Consider the following 12,283-nt stretch of genomic DNA (forward strand, 5'->3'; position numbering starts at 1 on the left):
CAGTGGTCTAGGATGCGGGTTAATGCCCCTTTGAGGCTGCAAATGTTTTTGGGACATTCTGAGCTCTGTGACGCAGGTTTTGGGCCACCAACATTTTCTGGACTTTAGGGGGTTTATGATGCCTGTAAACACCTTCTTTGGGCCTCCAAAGTTTTCTAAATTTTTCCAGGCCTAAGATGCAGTTAAGGCCTTTTTTGGACTGCAAACATATTCTGAACTTTCACGGATGTAAGATGCATTTTTCGTGGAAAAATAATTTTTGGAAACTTCAGTGGTGTAGGATGTGGGTTAATGCCCCTTTGAGGCTGAAAATGTTTTTGGGACATTCAGAGCTCTCTGACGCAGGTTTTGGGCCACCAACATTTTCTGGACATTAGGGGGTTTAAGATGCCTGTAAACACCTTTTTTGCGCCTCCAAAGTTTTCTAAATTTTTGCAGGCCTAAGATGCGGTTAAGGACTTATTTGGACTGCAAACATATTCTGAACTTTTATGGCTGTAGGATGCATTTTTCGTGGAAAAAATATTTTTTTGAATTTCAGTGGTCTAGGATTCGGGTTAATGCCCCTTTTAGGTTGCATATGTTTTTGGGACATTCTGAGCTCACTGACGCAGTTTTGTGGCCACCAAAATTTTCTGGACTTTAGGGGGTCTAGGATGCCTGTAAGCCCCTTTTTTGGGCCTCCAAAATTTTCTACATTATTGCAGGCCTAAGATGCATTTTAAGGCCTTTTTTGGGCTGCTAACATGTTCTGAACATTCGCGGATGTAAGATGCATTTTTCGTGGAAAAAATATTTTTGGGAATTTCAGTGGTCTAGGATGCGGGTTAATGCCCCTTTCAGGGTGCAAATGTTTTTGGGACATTCAGAGCTCTCTGATAGTTTTTTGGCCACCAACATTTTCCGGACTTTAGGGGGTCTAGAATGCCTGTAAACCCCTTTTTTGGGACTCCAAAGTTTTCTACATTTTTGCAGGCCTAAAATGCATATTAAGGCCTTTTTTGGGCTGCTAACATATTCTGAACTTTCATGGATGTAAGATACATTTTTCGTGGAAAAAATATTTTTGGGAATTTCAGTGGTCTAGGATGCGGGTTAATGCCCCTTTCAGGGTGCACATGTTTTTGGGACATTCAGAGCTCTCTGATAGTTTTTGGCCACCAACATTTTCTGGACTTTAGGGGGTCTAGAATGCCTGTAAACCCCTTTTTTGGGCCTCCAAAGTTTTCTACATTTTTGCAGGCCTAAAACGCATTTTAAGGCCTTTTTTGGGCTGCTAACATATTCTGAACTTTCACGGATGTAAGATGCATTTTTCGTGGAAAAAATATTTTTGGGAATTTCAGTGGTCTAGGATGCGGGTTAATGCCCCTTTTAGCCTGCAAATGTTTTTGGGACATTCTGAGCTCTCTGACACAGTTTTTGGGCCACCAACATTTTCTGGACTTTAGGGGGTCTAGGATGCCTGTAAACCCCTTTTTTGGGCTTCCAAAGTTTTCTACATTTTTGCAGGCCTAAGATGTGGTTAAGGCCTTTTTTGGACTGCAAACATATTTTGAACTTTCATGGCTGTAGGATGCATTTTTCGTGCCAAAATAATTTTTGGAAACTTCAGTGGTGTAGGATGCGGGTTAATGCCCCTTTGAGGCTGCAAATGTTTTTGGGACATTCAGAGCTCTCTGACGCAGGTTTTGGGCCATGAACATTTTCTGGACTTTAGGGGGTTTAAGATGCCTGTAAACACCTTTTTTGCGCCTCCAAAGTTTTCAGAATTTTTGCAGGCCTAAGATGCGGTTAAGGACTTTTTTGGACTGCAAACATATTCTGAACTTTTATGGCTGTAGGATGCATTTTTCGTGCCAAAAATATTTTTGGGAATTTCAGTCGTCTACAAAGCAGGTTTTAGGCCACCAACATTTTCTGGACTTTAGGGGGTTTAAGATTCCTGTAAACCCCCTTTTTGGGCCTCCAAAGATTTCAACATTTTTGCAGGCCTAAGATGCATTTTAAAGCCTTTTTTGGGCTGCTAACATATTCTTAACTTTCAGGGGTGTGGGATGCATTTTTCGTGATAAAAATATTTTTGGGGATTTCAGTGGTCTAGGATGCGGGTTAATGCCCCTTTTAGGCTTCAAATGTGTTTGGGACATTCAGAGATCTCTTACACAGTTTTTGGGCCACCAACATTTTCTGGACTTTAGGGGGTCTAGGATGCCTGTAAGCCCCTTTTGTGGGCTTCCAAAGTTTTCTACATTTTTGCAGGCCTAAGATGTGGTTAAGGCCTTTTTTGGGCTGCTAAGATATTCTTAATTTCAGGGGTGTAGGATGCATTTTTCGTGCCAAAATAATTTTTGGAAACTTCAGTGGTGTAGGATGTGGGTTAATGCCCCTTTGAGGCTGCAAATGTTTTTGGGACATTCAGAGCTCTCTGAAGCAGGTTTTGGGCCACCAACATTTTCTGGACTTTAGGGGATTTAAGATGCCTGTAAACACGTTTTTTGGGCCTCCAAAGTTTTCTAAATTTTTGCAGGCCTAAGATGCGGTTAAGGCCTTTTTTGGACTGCAAACATATTCTGAACTTTCAGGGCTGTAGGATGCATTTTTCATGCCAAAATTATTTTTTGAATTTCAGTGGTCTAGGATGTGGGTTAATGCCCCTTTGAGGCTGCAAATGTTTTTGGGACAATCAGAGATCTCTGACGCAGGTTTTGGGCGACCAACATTTTCTGGACTTTAGGGGGTTTAAGATACCTGTAAACCCCTTTTTTGGGCCTCCAAAGATTTCAACATTTTTGCAGGCCTAAGATGCATTTTAAAGCCTTTTTTGGGCTGCTAACATATTCTTAACTTTCAGGGCTGTAGGATGCATTTTTCATGCCAAAATTATTTTTTGAATTTCAGTGGTCTAGGATGTGGGTTAATGACCCTTTGAGGCTGCAAATGTTTTTGGGACAATCAGAGATCTCTGACGCAGGTTTTGGGCCACCAACATTTTCTGGACTTTAGGGGGTTTAAGATACCTGTAAACCCCTTTTTTGGGCCTCCAAAGATTTCAACATTTTTGCAGGCCTAAAATGCATTTTAAGGCTTTTTTGGGCTGCTAACATATTCTGAACTTTCATGGATGTAAGATGCATTTTTCGTGGAAAAAATATTTTTGGGAATTTCAGTGGTCTAGGATGCGGGTTAATGCCCCTTTTAGGCTGCAAATGTGTTTGGGACATTCAGAGCTCTCTGACACAGTTTTTGGGTGCCAACAGTTTCTGGACTTTAGGGGGTCTAGGATGCCTGTAAATCCCTTTTTTGGGCCTCCAAAGTTTTCTACATTTTTGCAGGCCTAAAATGCATTTTAAGGCTTTTTTGGGCTGCTAACATATTCTTAACTTTCAGGGGTGTGGGATGCATTTTTAGAGATAAAAATATTTTTGGGAATTTCAGTGGTCTAGGATGCGGGTTAATTCCCCTTTTAGGCTGCAAATGTGTTTGGGACATTCGAGCTCTCTGACACAGTTTTTGGGTGCCAATATTTTCTGGACTTTAGGGGGTCTAGGATGCCTCTAAAACCCTTTTTGGGCCTCCAAAGATTTCAACATTTTTGCAGGCCTAAGATGCATTTTAAAGCCTTTTTTGGGCTGCTAAGATATTCTTAACTTTCAGGGGTGTAGGAGCATTTTTCGTGCCAAAATAATTTTTGGAAACTTCAGTGGTCTAGGATGCGGGTTAATGCCCCTTTGAGGCTGCAAATGTTTTTGGGACATTCTGAGCTCTGTGACGCAGGTTTTGGGCCACCAACATTTTCTGGACTTTAGGGGGTTTATGATGCCTGTAAACACCTTCTTTGGGCCTCCAAAGTTTTCTAAATTTTTCCAGGCCTAAGATGCAGTAAAGGCCTTTTTTGGACTGCAAACATATTCTGAACTTTCACGGATGTAAGATGCATTTTTCGTGGAAAAATAATTTTTGGAAACTTCAGTGGTGTAGGATGTGGGTTAATGCCCCTTTGAGGCTGAAAATGTTTTTGGGACATTCAGAGCTCTCTGACGCAGGTTTTGGGCCACCAACATTTTCTGGACATTAGGGGGTTTAAGATGCCTGTAAACACCTTTTTTGCGCCTCCAAAGTTTTCTAAATTTTTGCAGGCCTAAGATGCGGTTAAGGACTTTTTTGGACTGCAAACATATTCTGAACTTTTATGGCTGTAGGATGCATTTTTCGTGGAAAAAATATTTTTTTGAATTTCAGTGGTCTAGGATTCGGGTTAATGCCCCTTTTAGGCTGCATATGTTTTTGGGACATTCTGAGCTCTCTGACGCAGTTTTGTGGCCACCAAAATTTTCTGGACTTTAGGGGGTCTAGGATGCCTGTAAGCCGCTTTTTTGGGCCTCCAAAATTTTCTACATTATTGCAGGCCTAAGATGCATTTTAAGGCCTTTTTTGGGCTGCTAACATATTCTGAACATTCGCGGATGTAAGATGCATTTTTCGTGGAAAAAATATTTTTGGGAATTTCAGTGGTCTAGGATGCGGGTTAATGCCCCTTTCAGGGTGCAAATGTTTTTGGGACATTCAGAGCTCTCTGATAGTTTTTTGGCCACCAACATTTTCTGGACTTTAGGGGGTCTAGAATGCCTGTAAACCCCTTTTTTGGGACTCCAAAGTTTTCTACATTTTTGCAGGCCTAAAATGCATATTAAGGCCTTTTTTGGGCTGCTAACATATTCTGAACTTTCATGGATGTAAGATACATTTTTCGTGGAAAAAATATTTTTGGGAATTTCAGTGGTCTAGGATGCGGGTTAATGCCCCTTTCAGGGTGCACATGTTTTTGGGACATTCAGAGCTCTCTGATAGTTTTTGGCCACCAACATTTTCTGGACTTTAGGGGGTCTAGAATGCCTGTAAACCCCTTTTTTGGGCCTCCAAAGTTTTCTACATTTTTGCAGGCCTAAAACGCATTTTAAGGCCTTTTTTGGGCTGCTAACATATTCTGAACTTTCACGGATGTAAGATGCATTTTTCGTGGAAAAAATATTTTTGGGAATTTCAGTGGTCTAGGATGCGGGTTAATGCCCCTTTTAGCCTGCAAATGTTTTTGGGACATTCTGAGCTCTCTGACACAGTTTTTGGGCCACCAACATTTTCTGGACTTTAGGGGGTCTAGGATGCCTGTAAACCCCTTTTTTGGGCTTCCAAAGTTTTCTACATTTTTGCAGGCCTAAGATGCGGTTAAGGACTTTTTTGGACTGCAAACATATTCTGAACTTTTATGGCTGTAGGATGCATTTTTCGTGCCAAAAATATTTTTGGGAATTTCAGTCGTCTACAAAGCAGGTTTTAGGCCACCAACATTTTCTGGACTTTAGGGGGTTTAAGATGCCTGTAAACCCCTTTTTTGGGCCTCCAAAGATTTCAACATTTTTGCAGGCCTAAGATGCATTTTAAAGCCTTTTTTGGGCTGCTAACATATTCTTAACTTTCAGGGGTGTGGGATGCATTTTTCGTGATAAAAATATTTTTGGGAATTTCAGTGGTCTAGGATGCGGGTTAATGCCCCTTTTAGGCTTCAAATGTGTTTGGGACATTCAGAGATCTCTTACACAGTTTTTGGGCCACCAACATTTTCTGGACTTTAGGGGGTCTAGGATGCCTGTAAGCCCCTTTTGTGGGCTTCCAAAGTTTTCTACATTTTTGCAGGCCTAAGATGTGGTTAAGGCCTTTTTTGGGCTGCTAAGATATTCTTAATTTCAGGGGTGTAGGATGCATTTTTCGTGCCAAAATAATTTTTGGAAACTTCAGTGGTGTAGGATGCGGGTTAATGCCCCTTTGAGGCTGCAATTGTTTTTGGGACATTCAGAGCTTTCTGACGCAGGTTTTGGGCCACCAACATTTTCTGGACTTTAGGGGGTTTAAGATGCCTGTAAACACCTTTTTTGGGCCTCCAAAGTTTTCTAAATTTTTCCAGGCCTAAGATGCAGTTAAGGCCTTTTTTGGACTGCAAACATATTCTGAACTTTCAGAGCTGTAGGATGCATTTTTCGTGATAAAAATATTTTTGGGAATTTCAGTGGTCTGGGATGCGTGTTAATGCCCCTTTTAAGCTTCAAATGTGTTTGGGACATTCAGAGTTCTCTGACACAGTTTTTGGGCCACCAACATTTTCTGGACTTTAGGGGGCCTAGGATGCCTGTATACCCCTTTTTTGGGCCTCCAAAGATTTCAACATTTTTGCAGGCCTAAGATGCATTTTAAAGCCTTTTTTGGGCTGCTAACATATTCTTAACTTTCAGGGGTGTGGGATGCATTTTTCGTGATAAAAATATTTTTGGGAATTTCAGTGTTCTGGGATGCGTGTTAATGCCCCTTTTAAGCTTCAAATGTGTTTGGGACATTCAGAGTTCTCTGACACAGTTTTTGGGCCACCAACATTTTCTGGACTTTAGGGGGTCTAGGATGCCTGTATACCCCTTTTTTGGGCCTCCAAAGTTTTATACATTTTTGCAGGCCTAAAATGCATTTTAAGGCCTTTTTTGGGCTGCTAACATATTCTGAACTTTCACGGATGTAAGATGCATTTTTCGTGGAAAAAATATTTTTGGGAATTTCAGTGGTCTAGGATGCGGGTTAATGCCCCTTTTAGGCTGCATATGTTTTTGGGACATTCTGAGCTGTCTGACGCAGTTTTTTGGCCACCAAAATTTTCTGGACTTTAGGGGGTCTAGGATGCCTGTAAGCCCCTTTTTTGGGCCTCCAAAGTTTTCTACATTATTGCAGGCCTAAGATGCATTTTAAGGCCTTTTTTGGGCTGCTAACATATTCTGAACATTCACGGATGTAAGATGCATTTTTCGTGGAAAATATATTTTTGGGAATTTCAGTTGTCTAGGATGCGGGTTAATGCCCCTTTCAGGTTGCAAATGTTTTTGGGACATTCAGAGCTCTCTGATAGTTTTTTGGCCACCAACATTTTCTGGACTTTAGGGGGTCTAGAATGCCTGTAAACCCCTTTTTTGGGCCTCTAAAGTTTTCTACATTTTTGCAGGCCTAAAATGCATATTAAGGCCTTTTTTGGGCTGCTAACATATTCTGAACTTTCATGGATGTAAGATATATTTTTCGTGGAAAAAATATTTTTGGGAATTTCAGTGGTCTAGGATGCGGGTTAATGCCCCTTTTAGGCTGCACATGTTTTTGGGACATTCAGAGCTCTCTGACACAGTTTTTGGGCCACCAACATTTTCTGGACTTTAGGGGGTCTAGAATGCCTGTAAACCCCTTTTTTGGGCTTCCAAAGTTTTCTACATTTTTGCAGGCCTAAGATGTGGTTAAGGGCTTTTTTGGACTGCAAACATATTCTGAACTTTCAGGGCTGTAGGATGCATTTTTCATGCCAAAATTATTTTTTGAATTTCAGTGGTCTAGGATGTGGGTTAATGCCCCTTTGAGGCTGCAAATGTTTTTGGGACATTCAGAGATCTCTGACGCAGGTTTTGGGCCACCAACATTTTCTGGACTTTAGAGGGTGTAAGATACCTGTGAACCCCTTTTTTGGGCATCCAAAGATTTCAACATTTTTGCAGGCCTAAGATGCATTTTAAAGCCTTTTTTGGGCTGCTAACATATTCTTAACTTTCAGGGGTGTGGGATGCATTTTTAGAGATAAAAATATTTTTGGGAATTTCAGTGGTCTGGGATGCGGGTTAATGCCCATTTTAGGCTGCAAATGTTTTTGAGATATTCTGAGCTCTCTGAAGCAGGTTTTGGGCCACCAACATTTTCTGGACTTTAGGGGATTTAAGATGCCTGTAAACACGTTTTTTGGGCCTCCAAAGTTTTCTAAATTTTTGCAGGCCTAAGATGCGGTTAAGGCCTTTTTTGGACTGCTAACATATTCTTAACTTTCAGGGGTGTGGGATGCATTTTTAGAGATAAAAATATTTTTGGGAATTTCAGTGGTCTAGGATGCGGGTTAATGCCCATTTTAGGCTGCAAATGTTTTTGAGATATTCTGAGCTCTCTGACACAGTTTTTGGGTCACCAACATTTTCTGGACTTTAGGGGGTATAGAATGCCTGTAAACCCCTTTTTGGGCTTCCAAAGTTTTTTACATTTTTGCAGGCCTAAAGTGTGGTTAAGGCCTTTTTTGGGCTGCTAAGATATTCTTAACTTTCAGGGGTGTAGGAGCATTTTTCGTGCCAAAATAATTTTTGGAATCTTCAGTGGTCTAGGATGCGGGTTAATGCCCCTTTGAGGCTGCAAATGTTTTTGGGACATTCAGAGCTCTGTGACGCAGGTTTTGGGCCACCAACATTTTCTGGACTTTAGGGGGTTTAAGATGCCTGTAAACACCTTTTTTGGGCCTCCAAAGTTTTCTAAATTTTTGCAGGCCTAAGATGCGGTTAAGGCCTTTTTTGGACTGCAAACATATTCTGAACTTTCAGGGCTGTAGGATGCATTTTTCATGCCAAAATTATTTTTTGAATTTCAGTGGTCTAGGATGTGGGTTAATGCCCCTTTGAGGCTGCAAATGTTTTTGGGACATTCTGAGCTCTCTGACACAGTTTTGGGGCCACCAACATTTTCTGGACTTTAGGGGGTCTAGGATGCCTGTAAACCCCTTTTTTGGGTTTCCAAAGTTTTCTACATGTTTGCAGGCCTAAGATGTGGTTAAGGCCTTTTTTGGACTGCAAACATATTCTGAACTTTCATGGCTGTAGGATGCTTTTTTCGTGCCAAAATAATTTTTGGAAACTTCAGTGGTGTAGGATGCGGGTTAATGCCCCTTTGAGGCTGCAAATGTTTTTGGGACATTCAGAGCTCTCTGACGCAGGTTTTGGGCAACCAATATTTTCTGGACTTTAGGGGGTTTAAGATGCCTGTAAACACCTTTTTTGCGCCTCCAAAGTTTTCTAAATTTTTGCAGGCCTAAGATGCGGTTAAGGACTTTTTTGGACTACAAACATATTCTGAACTTTTATGGCTGTAGGATGCATTTTTCGTGCCAAAAATATTTTTTGAATTTCAGTGGTCTAGGATGTGGGTTAATGCCCCTTTGAGGCTGCAAATGTTTTTGGGACATTCAGAGCTCTCTGACGCAGGTTTTAGGCCACCAACATTTTCTGGACTTTAGGGGGTTTAAGATGCCTGTAAACCCCTTTTTTGGGCCTCCAAAGATTTCAACATTTTTGCAGGCCTAAGATGCATTTTAAAGCCTTTTTTGGGCTGCTCACATATTCTTAACTTTCAGGGGTGTGGGATGCATTTTTCGTGATAAAAATATTTTTGGGAATTTCAGTGGTCTAGGATGCGTGTTAATGCCCCTTTTAAGCTGCAAATGTCTTTGGGACATTCAGAGCTCTCTGACACAGTTTTTGGGCCACCAACGTTTTATACATTTTTGCAGGCCTAAAATGCATTTTTAGGCCTTTTTTGGGCTGCTAACATATTCTGAACATTCACGGATGTAAGATGCATTTATGGTGGAAAAAATATTTTTGGGAATTTCAGTGGTCTAGGATGCGGGTTAATGCCCCTTTTAGGCTGCAAATGTTTTTGGGACATTCTGAGCTCTCTGATAGTTTTTTGGCCACAAACATTTTCTGGACTTTAAGGGGTCTAGAATGCCTGTAAACCCCTTTTTTGGGCCTCCAAAGTTTTCAACATTTTTGCATGCCTAAGATGCATTTAAAGGCCTTTTTTGGGCTGCAAACATATTCTGAACTTTCAGGGATGTCGGATGCACTTTTCGTGACAAAATTATTTTTGGGAAATTCAGTGGTCTAGGATGCGGGTTAATGCCCCTTTGAGGCTGCAAATGTGTTTGGGACATTCAAAGCTCTCTGACCCCGTTCTTAGGCCACCATCATTTTCTGGACTTTAGGGGGTCTAGGATGCCTGTAAACCCCTTTTTTGGGCCTCCAAAGTTTTCAACATTTTTGCAGGCCTAAGATGCATTTTAAGGCCTTTTTTGGGCTGCAAACATATTCTGAACTTTCAGGGATGTCGGATGCACTTTTCGTGACAAAATTATTTTTGGGAAATTCAGTGGTCTAGGATGCGGGTTAATGCCCCTTTGAGGCTGCAAATGTGTTTGGGACATTCAAAGCTCTCTTACCCCGTTCTTAGGCCACCATCATTTTCTGGACTTTAGGGGGGCTAGGATGCCTGTAAACCCCTTTTTTGGGCCTCCAAAGTTTTCAACATTTTTGCAGGCCTAAGATGCATTTTAAGGCCTTTTTTGGGCTGCTAACATATTCTGAACTTTCACGGAGTAAGATGTATTTTTTATGGAAAAAATTATTTTTGGGAATTTCAGTGGTCTAGGATGCGGGTTAATGCCCCTTTCAGGTTGCAAATGTTTTTGGGACATTCAGAGTTCTCTGACCCCGTTTTTAGGCCACCATCATTTTCTGGACTTTAGGGGGTCCAGGATGCCTGTAAACCCCTTTTTTGGACCTCCAAAGTTTTAACATTTTTGCAGACCTAAGATGCAGTTCAAGGCCTTTTTTGGGCTGCTAACATATTCTTAACTGTCAGGGGTGTAGGATGCATTTTTCGTGCCAAAATTATTTTTGGGCATTTCAGTGGTCTAGGATGCAGGTTAATGCCATTTTCAGGCTGCAAATGTTTTTGGGACATTCAGAGCTCTCTGATGCAGTTTTTGGGCCACCAACATTTTCTGGACTTTAGGGGGTCTAGGATGCCTGCAAACACCTTTTTTTGGGCCTCCAAAGTTTTCTATATTTTTGCAGGCCTAAAATGCATTTTAAGGCCTTTTTTGGGCTGCAAACATATTCTGAACTTTCAGGGATGTCGGATGCACTTTTCGTGACAAAATTATTTTTGGGAAATTCAGTGGTCTAGGATGCGGGTTAATGCCCCTTTGAGGCTGCAAATGTTTTTGGGACATTCAAAGCTCTCTGACCCCGTTCTTAGGCCACCATCATTTTCTGGACTTTAGGGGGTCTAGGATGCCTGTAAACCCCTTTTTTGGGCCTCCAAAGTTTTCAACATTTTTGCAGGCCTAAGATGTATTTTAAGGCCTTTTTTGGGCTGCTAACATATTCTGAACTTTCACGGAGTAAGATGTATTTTTTATGGAAAAAATTATTTTTGGGAATTTCAGTGGTCTAGGATGCGGGTTAATGCCCCTTTGAAGCTGCAAATGTTTTTGGGACATTCAGAGCTCTCTGACCCTATTTCTGGGCCACCGACATTATCTGGACTTTAGGGGGTCTAGGATGCCTGTAAACCCCTTTTTTGGGCCTCCAAATTTTTCAACATTTTTGCAAGCCTAAAATGCATTTTAAGGCCTTTTTTGGGCTGCTAACATATTCTTAACTTACAAGGGTGTAGGATGCATTTTTCGTGCCAAAATTATTTTTGGGAATTTCAGTGGTCTAGGATGCGGGTTAATGCCCCTTTCAGGCTGCAAATGTTTTTGGGACATTCAGAGTTCTCTGACCCCGTTTTTAGGCCACCATACTTTTCTGGACTTTACGGGGTCTAGGATGCCTGTAAACCCCGTTTTTGGGCCTCCAAAGTTTTAACATTTTTGCAGGCCTAGGATGCATTTTAAGGCCTTTTTTGGGCTGCTAACATATTCTTAACTATCAGGGGTGTAGGATGCATTTTTCGTGCCAAAATTATGTTTGGGAATTTCAGTGGCATAGAATGCGGTTAATGCCCTTTCAGGCTGCAAATGTTTTTGGGACATTCAGAGGTCTCTGATGCAGTTTTTGGGCCACCAACATTTTCTCGACTTTAGGGGGTCTAGAATGCATGTAAACCCCTTTTTTGGGCCTTCAAAGTTTTCTACATTTTTTCAAGCCTAAGGTGCGGTTAATGCCTTTTTTGGGCTGCTAACATATTCTGAACTTTCAGGGGTGTAGGATGCATTTTCCATGTCAAAATTATTTTTGGGAATTTCAGTGGTCTAGGATGCGGGTTAGTGCCCCTTTGAGGCTGCAAATATTTTTGGGACATTCAGAGCTCTCTGACACAGTTTTTGGGCCACCAACAATTTCTGGACTTTAGGGGGTCTAGGATGACTGTAAAGTCCTTTTTATGGGCCTCCAAAGTGTTCTACATTTTTGCAGGCCTAAAATGCATTTTAAGGCGTTTTTGGGCTGCTAACACATTCTGAACTTTCACGGATGTAAGATGTATTTTTCATGGAAAAAATATTTTTGGGAATTTCAGTGGTCTAGGATGCAGATGAATGCCCCTTTCAGGCTGCAAATGTTTTTGGGACATTCAGAGCTCTCTGACACAGTTTCTGGGCCAC

The sequence above is a fragment of the Ambystoma mexicanum genome, chromosome 5q (genome assembly GCF_040938575.1).
Source record: "Ambystoma mexicanum isolate Mex_15411 chromosome 5q, UKY_AmexF1_1, whole genome shotgun sequence".
Lineage (NCBI taxonomy): Eukaryota > Metazoa > Chordata > Amphibia > Caudata > Ambystomatidae > Ambystoma > Ambystoma mexicanum.